The sequence below is a fragment of the Bubalus kerabau genome, chromosome 22 (genome assembly GCF_029407905.1).
Source record: "Bubalus kerabau isolate K-KA32 ecotype Philippines breed swamp buffalo chromosome 22, PCC_UOA_SB_1v2, whole genome shotgun sequence".
In the NCBI taxonomy this organism is placed as follows: Eukaryota; Metazoa; Chordata; class Mammalia; order Artiodactyla; family Bovidae; genus Bubalus; species Bubalus kerabau.
In genome coordinates this window covers 44,121,373-44,133,777 of record NC_073645.1, presented here as the reverse complement: position 1 = coordinate 44,133,777, position 12,405 = coordinate 44,121,373, and the positions used below count along the sequence as shown (strand labels likewise).

At 47.1% G+C, this 12,405-nt stretch overlaps 1 protein-coding gene across 15 annotated transcripts in view; it reads right to left on the bottom strand.

Annotated features, from left to right (window-relative positions):
- Positions 1-4,789, bottom strand: part of TACC2 (transforming acidic coiled-coil containing protein 2) — a 233,646-nt gene extending 228,857 nt beyond the window's left edge. For all 15 annotated transcript variants that reach the window (XM_055560964.1, XM_055560970.1, XM_055560975.1 and 12 more), the window contains exon 1: positions 4,663-4,789. The gene's annotated coding sequence lies outside the window, so the exon portion shown is untranslated. The remainder of the gene's footprint in view (positions 1-4,662) is intronic.
- Positions 4,790-12,405: the final 7,616 nt, after the last annotated feature.

The following is a 12,405-nucleotide window of genomic DNA, read 5'->3' as shown; positions in this document are numbered from 1 at the left end:
AGTGCTGTGTGCTAAGTCACTTCAGTCATGTCCAGCCCTTCGCCATCCCATGGATCGCAGGAAGCCCCCAGGCTTCTCTGTCCATGGAATTTCCGAGGCAAGAATACTGGAGTGGGTTGCCATGCCCTTCTCCAGAGGATCTTCCTGACTCAGGGATCGGACCCATGTCTCTTATGTTTCCTGCATTGGCAGGTAGCTTCTTTACCACTAGCACCACCTGGGCAGGCCCAAGCCACCAAGGAATGAGGCATTTGCAAAAGCTTCTTAGTCTTAGACAACCTGGGGCTGGTGCTGGGGGAGAGGGAAGTACACTCAACAGATGTCAAATTGTGATGCTTCTGCCAGATGATGCACACAATACCCTCACCAAATGTTCTTCAAAGACCTGGAACACATAAGGGGATGATCTTGTGACTGACAGGATTCAAGAGTTGTTGTCTCATCTGTTTGCTATGAAATACGAGATGCAAAGTAACGTCATCAGATCCTAACTTGAACCTATGTTTCAGCAGAAGTGTAGTCATAGGGATGGTTTCTTGAGTGACCAAAAGTGAATACAGAGCCATGTTTTTCTTTGTTTGTTTTTTGTTTCTTTGTTTGTTTTGGCTGTGCCCCTCAGCTTGCATGATCTTAGATCCCTGGCCAGAGATTGAACCCTGGTCCTTGGCAGTGAAAACACTGGACCATCAGGGAATTCCCGGGGCCATGTTCTCTAAATTCATAGAGTCATCTACAAAATTGCGTCCCCTCAAAATGAGAAACCTGGTCCTACGTAGAAATGATCACTCCAGCTTCACCCACCTCCAAACCCTTCACAGCCCTTTCGTACTAAAGGAGCACAAGCAGAAAGAAATAATATTTCATGGTTTAAATCTTGCAACTCAGGATTTGACCAGCATCGAAGGCAACTATTCAGAGGTGAGTTGGACCTTGGTAGAGTCTGGACGTTACCTTGATGCCCCGGAACCCTGAGCCACAACCAGTTTTAGGCATTCCAGAACTTCGCACAGATATAAGCAGCCTGGCTACCGAAAGTGGGCCCTCTTTGCTGGAACAACATTAGCCTGCGTTGCTGGGTTTAATCTCTTTATAATTCTTTGGCACCACTTCTGACACTGGGCTCAGCCAAGCTGTTCCCTGACTCAAGTGTGGAGCAGAAATTCCCCTTTTTAGGTCACAAACTCAGAGCACCCACTCACACCAGTGACTCCACTGTGTCAATTTTAAACATCTCCATTAACATTTATGAAATGTTAGCAAAGTGGCAGCTATCCTGAGTTGCCCCTGCTGTAAGTAGGCATTGCCCAAGATTGAAACACACAAACAAACCTGCCTATCAGGCTAGGATGGTAAAAACGCATGAATCTCCACCTCTTCTGAACACAACTGAATCAAGAACCTAGGACAAGGGCCATGGGTTACTCAGCGACCGTCAGAGCGTGCAGCCAAGCCCACAAGGATTGTCTCTCGGTGTGAGTTTCTTGGTTGGTGTCTGGCTGCTCCTCTGTTGTCTCACCACATGGAGTCTTGGTCCCCATGCCCTGCCTTTGGTGTTGGGATGGGATCTCTTGTGCTGAGCTGGACAAATCTCACCCAGGCTTGTCATCTCCTTGGGAATCAGAGCATTGGACTAGTGTGAGCATCACAGTGAGTTTGGTTTTCTGCTTGCCGATGCTCCACAATCTGGTCAATGGTGTTTGTCCTGGCTCTCTCCCTTCCCTATTAGCCATCCACTGCTGTCCCTTACCCCTGCCCATTAAATCCACATCCTTGCCTGCACTTGTCACAGCCACCCAGCTTATACTTCTCTACTCCCACCAAATCACACACTCAAGCAGGAGACTTACAAGGGCTTGCCTTTATACTTCGCTGTGAAACCTACTCTTTCATCCTTCTCCTCTCTGCCCACCACACACTGACTGAGCACTCATAACACCCAGGTCCTTGGCAGTGAAAGCACTGGACTGCCAGGGAATTCCCAGGGCCATGTTTTTTAAACTCATTGAGTCACCTACAAAATTGTGTCCCCTCAAAATGAGAAACCTGGTCCTACGTAGAAATCATTACTCCAGCTTCACCCACCTCCAAACCCTTCACAGCCCTTTCGTACTAAAGGAGCACAAGCAGAAAGAAATAATATTTCATGGTTTAAATCTTGCAACTCAGGATTTGACCAGCATCAAAGGCAACTATTCAGAGGTGAGTTGGACCTTGGTAGAGTCTGGATGTTTCCTTGGTGCCCCGGAACCCTGAGCCACAACCAGTTTTAGGCATTCCAGAACTTCGCGCAGATATAAGCAGCCTGGATACAGGAATTGAGCCCTCTGTTGCTATTTGATAGGGGCCTTGGAAGTCAATGAAGGAGGCTACAAGCCAGGAGGCAATAAGAAGGAGGGCTTAGCTCAGTGCCAGAGACCCCCAGAGCCTGTGCGTGCTGACCTGAGTGGGGACTGGGAATGGGCGCCCGGCAGAGACAGGCCCACCTTCAGACTGGAATGAAGCAGGTAGGAACTGAGAAGTAGGGGTTAAAAGAGTTGCTACAACCCAGAGCTGTGTCTTCTCAACGAATCCCTCCTTCTCTTTTTAAATAAGTTTCTGTTTCTTGCAACCAAATGTTCCTGGATTAAAACCACACTCAAAATTTGCCCATGACCTTCACACTCTGGCCTCTTCACAGTCCTCATCTTCCAGCATTTCCATAGCACCTGACACTGTTACCCCACCCTCCTCCACAAACTCCCTCCCCTTAGCACTTTTCTGAAAGGTGCTGCAAAACCTCGTCCTCTTTTTCCTTCTCCAGTGCTCCTCTTCCCCTCTTTGTAAAGCCTTCTAATGAGATTCAGGATTTGGTCTTCCGGCCTGGGTTGCCCCTAGAAGATTCCACACGTCCCCTTGCTTCCTCTACTGAGCCCATGGAGAAGACTCCCAATCTAGACACCAGCCCTGACCTCTCCCTTCCACCTCCACCACATTTTTAACTCTGATGGGTATCTCCACTTGGATGATACATAGTCACTCAACCTCCTGAAATGCACATTTGATATCTCCCGGCCAATCCCTCTCCTGACTTTCCCATTTCGGCTGAGAGGCCCGCATTCTTTCAGCCACATCCCCTGGGGCTCTCACCGTAACCCTACACTGTGTGGTGATTGCTTACTTAGTCTCTATCTCCCCACTAGCCTGGGGGCTCCACAAGGGCCTAGATTATGTGACTGGTGTGCAAACTATTGCCTCTTTCCCGCCACTGTTTCCAGGGGTCTGGTACATGGGGATCACTTAAATGTTTGCTGAATGAATTGATGATTATCTTTTATTTGCCCCTCTGCTTCATTCCTCTGGTCACTCCAATACATACTCACCAAGCCCTCTGAATTCCTCCTTCCTGAGGTCTCTTCTTGTCCCCTTCCTGCCCGTTGCCTTGGCTCCTGGGCCAGACCCTCACCACTACCTATAAGCGCTCTTGCAGAAGTGAGCTGGTCTCCCTGAGTGCAATTAAATGCCTGCAGAGTGGAATTCTGGGAACATGGTGGCAGCAGAGTTTTCAGGTCTTCCCAAATCCCCTCTTGTAAACAGATAGAACAAATTGCATAGTAAAAGTAAAAACCTGTGGACACTCACAACAGAACTGGATTATAAGGGTTCCCCTAGCCTCAGCCATCCACAGGGCCCACCTGGTTTCGGCACCTGTGCAGGAGGACGCAGAGAGAAGCAACAGGGCAAAGTCAGCTAGACCTGAGAGCAGGAAACCCGCCCAGGGAGCCGACAGGTATTCAGTGGAGAGGATGGTGGGCCAGTGTGGGAGCAGCAGCTAAAACTGGGAGGAGCTTTGCTGCATCCACACAAACTCAGCTATTACACACTGGATTACACTCAAGAGTAAGTGGGGTAAAGAATTTCAGTCTGTGCATTTCTGTTGCATGGAACGTGCTGTGAAATAACACACACACGCGCGCACACACACACACACACACACGCACTTCCACACTCCACTGTGTTTAACTGAGCTGCTAGATTCTCTCATGAGGCTAAGTTCACTGCCTTACTTCAGTGTGATCTGATGACTGGGTTGTAGCTGACACCAAGTCAAACTCAGAAACACTCGGCTTTTGTTGAAATCACATGGCAGCTCAAGTTGGCAGCCATGACGTCAGAAGCAGGTCTGAAAAGGTACTTGTGGAGTCTAGAGAGACGCTGTGCAAACATGTCAAAATCAACAGCATTGCCAGCTTTAAAATAACTTTTGGTCATAAAGTCTTGGTGTCTCAGGCCCTCAGGGCTCTCTTAAATCATCATTCCACAGGCTCATAAATACTTGAAAATCCAGTTTGCCATAGACAGAATCATCACAGAAGCCAGAAGAAATTTCAATAATCACCTAGCCCAAACTTTATTTTACCAGGGAAGAGACGGAGGTCTAGGTTAATGAGGACTTGTCCTACCAAAAGCAACAAATCACTAAGTAGAAAGAAAAAAATACAGTTTATGTGGCTTTGGAGACAATCAGAAGGGGAGAAATAAGAAGCACAGATGGGCCTTCAATTTCCCTTTATAAGGGAAAAAAAAAAGAAAGAAATGCATTTACCCCGTTAATCTCAGCAGCCAAACCAGTTTAAAGCACACGTTGCTCAAAGGAATAAAGCCATCAATCTGAGGCTTACTTACCCAGTATCCTCTCAGCATGAGGGGCAGAGAGGGGGAGAGGCCCTCTCTTCCTGATGTTACGGCTCCTCAGCACTGCCCTCCGCCCGCGGTCTGTCTTCCCAGGATCACATGGAAGCGTTCTATAAATGTGCCTTGGCTTAAGGTTCGGAACGCTGCCCTGGGAGCCGGCAGTGTGTAAGCAATATGACCCAGGCCAGAGGCAACTTTCCAGAAACCTCTGCTGCCCAGAAGGAGGACAACAAGGGGCAGAGAGCTTGCAGGTACTGGGAGCCCGAGGTGCTCTGTTTTTCTACGTGTATCTGGGATCTGAAGCCAGTCTCTACTGCTTCGAGCTGCAATCAAATTTACCTGGGGGCAGTTCTATATTTTGCTTACTTTTCAAAACAAAACAGTCTTAAAAAAAAAAAAAAACTTATAAAATGAGAAGTGCTTTTAGTAAATGGGGACAGGTCACTGTCAACTTCTACTGGCCTTGTAAAATCAAGTTGTCTTTTTTGAAAATGTCACTAGGCCCCTTTGGGAAAGGCGAAGTGAGCAAAGGCTGTTAATGCCAATTCTAAATGGCAAAGATACCTAAAAAAAATTCCATCAGTAATTTGTTGTAGCCACACATTCTGGGAAACAAATTCACTCAGAAGGACAATGCAGATACTGGAGTGCAGTTTATTACATCGGCAGGGCCAAGGCAGAGTTTCCTCTTAGCCAAGGACCCCGACTAGGTTTTGTGAAAACCTTATATACCCTAAGCGTATGTGTCCAAATCCACCTCTACAAAATTCCCTGAAACTAGTCTGAACAAAGGAAAAAGAGAGATACAGTCAAAGTTAACCCATGCTTGATTCATAAGCCTTAGAAATCTGTAGGCAGGTCAGGAAACAACAGTTAGAACTGGACTTGGAACAACAGACTGGTTCCAAATAGGAAAAGGAGTACGTCAAGGCTGTATATTATCACCCTGCTTATTTAACTTATATGTAGAGTACATCATGAGAAACGCTGGACTGAAAGAAACACAAGCTGGAATCAAGATTGCAGGGAGAAATATCAATAACCTCAGATATGCAGATGACACCACCCTTATGGCAGAAAGTGAAAAGGAACTCAAAAGCCTCTTGGTGAAAGTGAAAGTGGAGAGTGAAAAAGTTGGCTTAAAGCTCGACATTCAGAAAACTAAGTTCATGGCATCCGGCCCCATCACTTCATGGGAAATAGATGGGGAAACAGTGGGAACAGTGTCAGACTTTATTTTTTTGGGCTCCAAAATCACTGCAGATGGTGACTGCAGCCATGAAATTAAAAGACGCTTACTCCTTGGAAGGAAAGTTATGACCAACCTAGATGCACATTCAAAAGCAGAGACATTACTTTGCCAACAAAGGTCTGTCTAGTCAAGGCTATGGTTTTTCCTGTGGTCAGGTATGGATGTGAGAGTTGGACTGTGAAGAAGGCTGAGCGCCGAAGAATTGATGCTTTTGAACTGTGGTGTTGGAGAAGACTCTGGAGAGTCCCTTGGACTGCAAGGAGGTCCAACCAGTCCATTCTGAAGGAGATCAGCCCTGGGATTTCTTTGGAGGGAATGATGCTAAAGCTGAAACTCCAGTACTTTGGCCACCTCATGCGAAGAGTTGACTCATTGGAAAAGACTCTGATGCTGGGAGGGATTGGGGGCAGGAGAAGAAGGGGACGACAGAGGATGAGATGGCTGGATGGCGTCACTGACTCCATGGACGTGTGTCTGAGTGAACTCCAGGAGTTGGTGATGGACAGGGGGCCTGACATGTTGCGATTCATGGGGTCGCAAAGAGTCGGACACGACTGAGCGACTGAACTAAACTGAAGCCTAGGTAGTTAACAGCGGACAATTATCAATTGTCATTGATCAAGTGGTCATTCCCCAATAACCATAATAGAATGTATGATTCTATTTGGTTACACAGATAATTAGGGTATTCTTTTAGGCTATGGAGAGCCCTAGGGCTCTTCCTTCCGGGGGCCTGGTTTTTCAGTTGGTATGTCGTTTCCATAGATACTGGGCATAGAGCTCAAAGTCCACAGTCTGGCCCAAGATGGAGTCCTGCTTTCAAGATAGATGGGGTGCTCTTTACGTGCCAACACCAAAAACTCTCCAAGATAAATCATTAAGTGAAAAAAAATTAAGATGCAGCACAGTGTGTCTAATATGTCACCCACCATCTATGTAAAAAAAAGGAGGGTATAAGTTTCCATGTGTATACTACATTATGTATAGTATATAAATTCTATGTTCTGAAAAACTCATACTATACTGTCTTATGATATATAAATTAATGACTCTTTTTAGAAATTCACAGGAGAAACTAGTGTCAGTGGCTGCCTCCGGGGGGCAGGCCAGCATGAGCCAGGGAGGTGTGGGGACTGGGGTCCAGAGAAAGAGGAAGATCGCCTCCTCTTAGGGTCTAGGAATTTTATCTCATGTGAATAGGAATTTTTCACATCTACATTCATAATGTGAATACTAATTTTCATTAGCATAAATATTTAATTTTCAAAATTATTCTACTATTCAGAGCACTGAATTCTATTGATCATAAATCCTACTTCTCATATATTTAAATATTTTGATGGAATTGAGAAGGAATTCTTTAAGAAGTTGGAGTTCTGTGATATGTGTGTGTGTGTAAAAACCCTATAATAGCAAAACACCTGAGTGAGTTTTGAATGAGGCGTCTGAAGGTTGGATGTTTAGTCCTGATTCATCTCCTTTCTAACCTGGACTTGAATCAAGTGTCTGAACATCATATTGTTAAGTAGGTAGAATAGGGAAAAGGAGTCCAGAATGGCGGTGGCTAAAAGACAAGGAAGGGAAAAGCCCGTGAAAATAGAACAAAAGAAGCTCCAAGGACCGGAGTGAGGACCTCAGGTAAAACAAACAACACTCCTGGCTGGCCCAGTTTACATAGGACAGGCCCAGGGAGAGAGAAACATATAAAAAGAGGAGCCAAACCTAGCTCTCTCTCTCTCTCTCTCTCTCCCGTGCTGGGGCACTCTTCTCCTCGAGTCTTTGGATCGACATGCCCTCAGCCTCAAAGATGGATTTTCCTGCTATCTTCTAAATAAAATAGAGCTGTAACACTGAGCTGTAACACTGATTTGTCTAAGAGCTATAACATGGTCCATTCGAGACCTGAGAGCTATAACACAGTCTATCCAAGACCTGAGAGCTGTGACCCGCCGAGGGGGCTTTAATGTCCGTCACTCCAAATCTTTGTTGTGAAGAGGACAAAGAACCGAGGAACATACACTCACGTGATATCTATGGTGCCGTGACTCAGATTTAACCCGGCTGAAACAACCTCCTCACAGAAGAGGCCAAGCACAGCAGGAGCCCAGCTCAGCGAAGCTCCCGCTGTAGAGGCGGGATCCGCCAGTCCCAGGGGTCCCAGGAGGTCGTCACACCTCGACCTGCCCAGGGACCCAATTCTCGGGAGGCTGTCACACCTCGACCTGCCCGGGCAGTCAATCTCTAGGAGGCTGTCACACCTTAGCCTGCCTGGGGATCTGCACCCTGACCTGGGGATGCCTGGCTCTCAGGTTGCAACAGTTCTGGGTAGGATAAACTTCAGAAAGACTCAACCCTAAGGAAGTCCTCTCATGGAAACAGAAGGAAGCCTATTATTTGTGGGACTATAACTCAGGAGCCTGATGAGAACCCCATTGCGTTTCTGGAAAAGCTAAAAGAGGCCCTCCGAAAGTTTACCAATCTGGACTTACACTCTTACGAGGGACGGGTGATTTTAAAGGTTAAATTCCTGTCCCAATGTGCATCAGATATCAGAATTAAGTTACAACAGCTACAAGAGCAGGACCCTGCTGCCTCTTTAGATGAGATGGTCCAGACAGCCACCAATACCTTTTATAACAGGGAACAGGAGAAGGAGGCCAAGGCCCAGGAGAAGGAGAGAAAGAAAGAGATAAAGCATGCCCAGATGCTGGCCGCCCTCCAGAGAAGCCCTATGGCAAACCCCGAGTCCTTGAGGGACAAGGCACAAGACAGATGCCTGATCTGTAGACAGGCGGGGCATTGGGCCAAAGAGTGTCCAAACCGTGACAAGTCTCCTAGAACGGCTTGCCACAAACGCCACCAACTGGGACATTGGGCGGCACTCTGCCCTCGGGACCCAAGAGCCTCAAGGTCAAGCGCCAAGCCGACCTTCACAATGGTTCAACAGGACTGAAGCGGCCAGCTCCAGCCAGCCCGCCTGTCACAGGTAACCATCACGGGGCTGGAGCCAAGGGTGCAGCTAGATGTGGCAGGTAGGTCCGAGAATTTCTTGGTTGACACAGGGGCTGTCTACTCTGTCTTGATCGCCTACTCCAGAGCCTTTTCCTCCCAAACCTGCACCATTTTGGGTGCTACAGGAAAAGCAACTACTAAAAGATTCACCTGAGCACTTCTTTGTCGGGATGGACAAATATTTTCCCACCAGTTTCTGGTGGTCCCTGAGTGTCCTACTCCCTTATTGGGAAGAGATATACTCGCTAGACTGGGGACCACCCTTGTGATGGGAAGTTTTTCAGTCCCTAGAGCTCTACAGCTCCTGGTTACTACTGAAGAACCCATTACACCTTCAATAGAGAGGGACCAAAAACTATGGGAAGAAAAAATTAACCCCCAGGTGTGGGACCAGGGGATTCCTGGACGAGCCCACCAAGCTGAACCGGTCATCATTGTCCTCCAAGATCCTACTCAGTTTCCTAACCGGAAACAATATCCTCTCAAAAGAGAGGCTCGGGAGGGACTACAGCCTTTAATAAATAAATTCCTTGCTTGTGGGCTACTGGTCCCCACCAGTTCGCCATGTAACACCCCAATCCTCTCAGTAAAGAAAAAAGACGGAACCTGGCGAATGGTTCAAGATCTCCGGATCACAAATGAAGCTGTAGTCCCCCTCCATCCCACAGTACCCAATCCCTATGTAATCTTGGGAGAAATCCCACCCAGTGCCAGGTGGTTTACAGTCTTGGATCTCAAAGATGCATTTTTTTGCATACCACTGGCTAAAGAATCCCAATATCTTTTTGCCTTTGAGTGGGAGGCCCCAGGAGAAAAACACCAACAGATGACTTGGACAGTATTACCTCAAGGTTTCAGAGATAGCCCCCACCTGTTTGGACAGGCCCTTAGCCGGGATCTCCTAGGTCTGGACCTGGGACCTAATGGGAAAATATTACAATACGTAGATGACCTACTAATCTGCTCTCCAGATGAGAAAAGTGCCCAACAACATGCAATTCAAGTTCTAAACTTCTTGGCAGAAAGGGGATATAAAGTCTCCCGTGCTAAGTCACAGATGGTCGAGACAAAGGTCACTTACCTGGGAGTTCAGATTACACATGGGTCCAGGAGGCTGTCCTCTGATCGGGTACAAGGAATCCTCCAGTTGCCCTCCCCCATGACTCGAAAACAATTGCGAGCTTTCCTGGGGCTAACTGGGTATTGTAGTATCTGGATACCCACTGCTACTGCTACTGCTAAGTCGCTTCAGTCGTGTCTGACTCTGTGTAACCCCATAGACGGCAGCCCACTAGGCTCCTCTGTCCCTGGGATTTTCCAGGCAAGAATACTGGAGTGGGTTGCCATTTCCTTCTCCAGTGCATGAAAATGAAAAGTGAAAGTGAAGTTGCTCAGTCGTGTCCGACTCTTAGCAACCCCATGGACTGGAGCCTACCAGGCTCCTCTGTCCATGGGATTTTCTAGGCATGAGTACTGGAGTGGGGTGCCATTGCCTTCTCCGCTGGATACCCAACTATGGTCTAATTGCCCAGCCTTTATATGAAAGCTTAAAGGGACGAGATGAGTCAATCCCACTGATGTGGGGAACTCCTCAAAAGAAGGCAGAGGCTACACTAAAACAGGCCTTAACTCAGGCACCTGCCTTGAGGTTGCCAGACCCAGAAAAAGCATTCCAACTTCATGTCCATAAAAGAGAGGGAATAGCCTTCGGAGTGTTAACTCAAAGGTTGGGATCTGAGCCCCAGCCTGTAGCTTACTTATCCAAGAGGCTCAATCCAACTACCCAAGGCTGGCCCCCCTGCCTTCAAAATCTTGCAGCTATTGCAATCATGATAGAAGATGCTTTAAAACTCTCCTTTGGGGGCAAACTAACTATTTTTACCAGCCACCAAGTAAAACAACTCCTAAATGGCAGAGGCCATTTAGGGATGTCTGATCAAACAATCCTCAGATATCAAGTAATGCTGATGGAAAATCCAGGCCTCACTATATCCCCTTGTGAGGTTCTTAACCCAGCCACCCTCCTGCCTACCCCCGAGGGCTCTCTCCCGTTTCACTCTTATCTAGAAACCTTGGACCACTGGACAAAACCCCGAGAGGGATTGTCAGAAGATCCTCTGACCAATCCTGAGGAAATCTGGTACACTGATGGGAGCAGCTTTGTCTTGGATGGAAAAAGAAGAGCCGGGTATGCAGTAGTCTCCAATTTTGAGACCATAGAGGCTAAGCCTCTGCCACCAGGTCAACCAGCTACAACATGCAGGGCCAGTTCAACAAAGATATAAAACTACAGCCGACCACAGAAAATATCACACACCCTTAGATGGACACCGCTATAAGGACTCTGAGGCTTGAGACTAACAAGAGGGGGAGGCCCAATACCCCTCACCGTCCCAGTTCAGCAGGAAGTAGCCAGAAAGACCTCGACGCCCCTATTCCCAAAGAATTGGGCCTCCCATCTCTTGAGGGGGGAATGTTAGGTAGGTAGAAGAGGGAAAAGGAGTCCAGAATGGCGGTGGCTAAAAGACAAGGAAGGGAAAAGCCCGCGAAAATAGAACAAAAGAAGCTCCAAGGACCGGAGTGAGGACCTCAGGTAAAACAAACAACACTCCTGGCTGGCCCAGTTTACATCGGACAGGCCCAGGGAGAGATAAACATATAAAAAGAGGAGCCAAATCTAGCTCTCTCTCTCTCTCTTTCTCATGCTGAGGCGCTCTTCTCCTTGCGTCTTTGGATCAACGTGCCCTCATGCCTCAAAGATGGATTTTCCTGCTATCTTCTAAATAAATTAGAGCTGTAACACTGAGCTGTAACACTGATTAGTCTAAGAGCTATAACATGGTCCATTCAAGACCTGAGAGCTATAACATGGTCTATCCAAGACCCGAGAGCTGTGATATGCTGAGGGGGCTTTAATGTCCATCACTCCAAACCTTTGTTGTGACGAGACAAAGAACCGAGGAACATACACTCACGTGACAACATGTTCAGTTTCATCAGGTGTAAAATTGTCCCCCACCTCACCTTCTCCACAGGCCTACACAGTCCAAATAAGACAAGGATATAAAACCCCTCTAAAAGCAGAACACCCCTATTCAGGAGTAGGATGGTTCAGGGTGATCACATTTGATCATGTTTTCTTGAAGTTCTTGTGCAATTCAACCCTCAAGTATTTTAAGTTGTATTTTCCCTTAAGAACAAGCATGGAAGTTAAGGGCATGGTTTCAGAGGACCTGGGCCCACAGTCCTTGTGGTTAATGTGCATCTTAGTGCTATCTGTAATTTTCTCAGCATCACCTCCCATATCTTCTTCTAAACAACCTCTTGTCCTGTCATTGTGAGCTGTTTTGCCCTCCTGCAAGGTTTTCTATCAAATCTAAGTTCTGTTCCCAGTTCATTTACCCAGAAGCATTTTTTTTTTTTTAGTCCTCACATTAGTACCAAGTCATCATGGTTGGGCTAAATTGCCT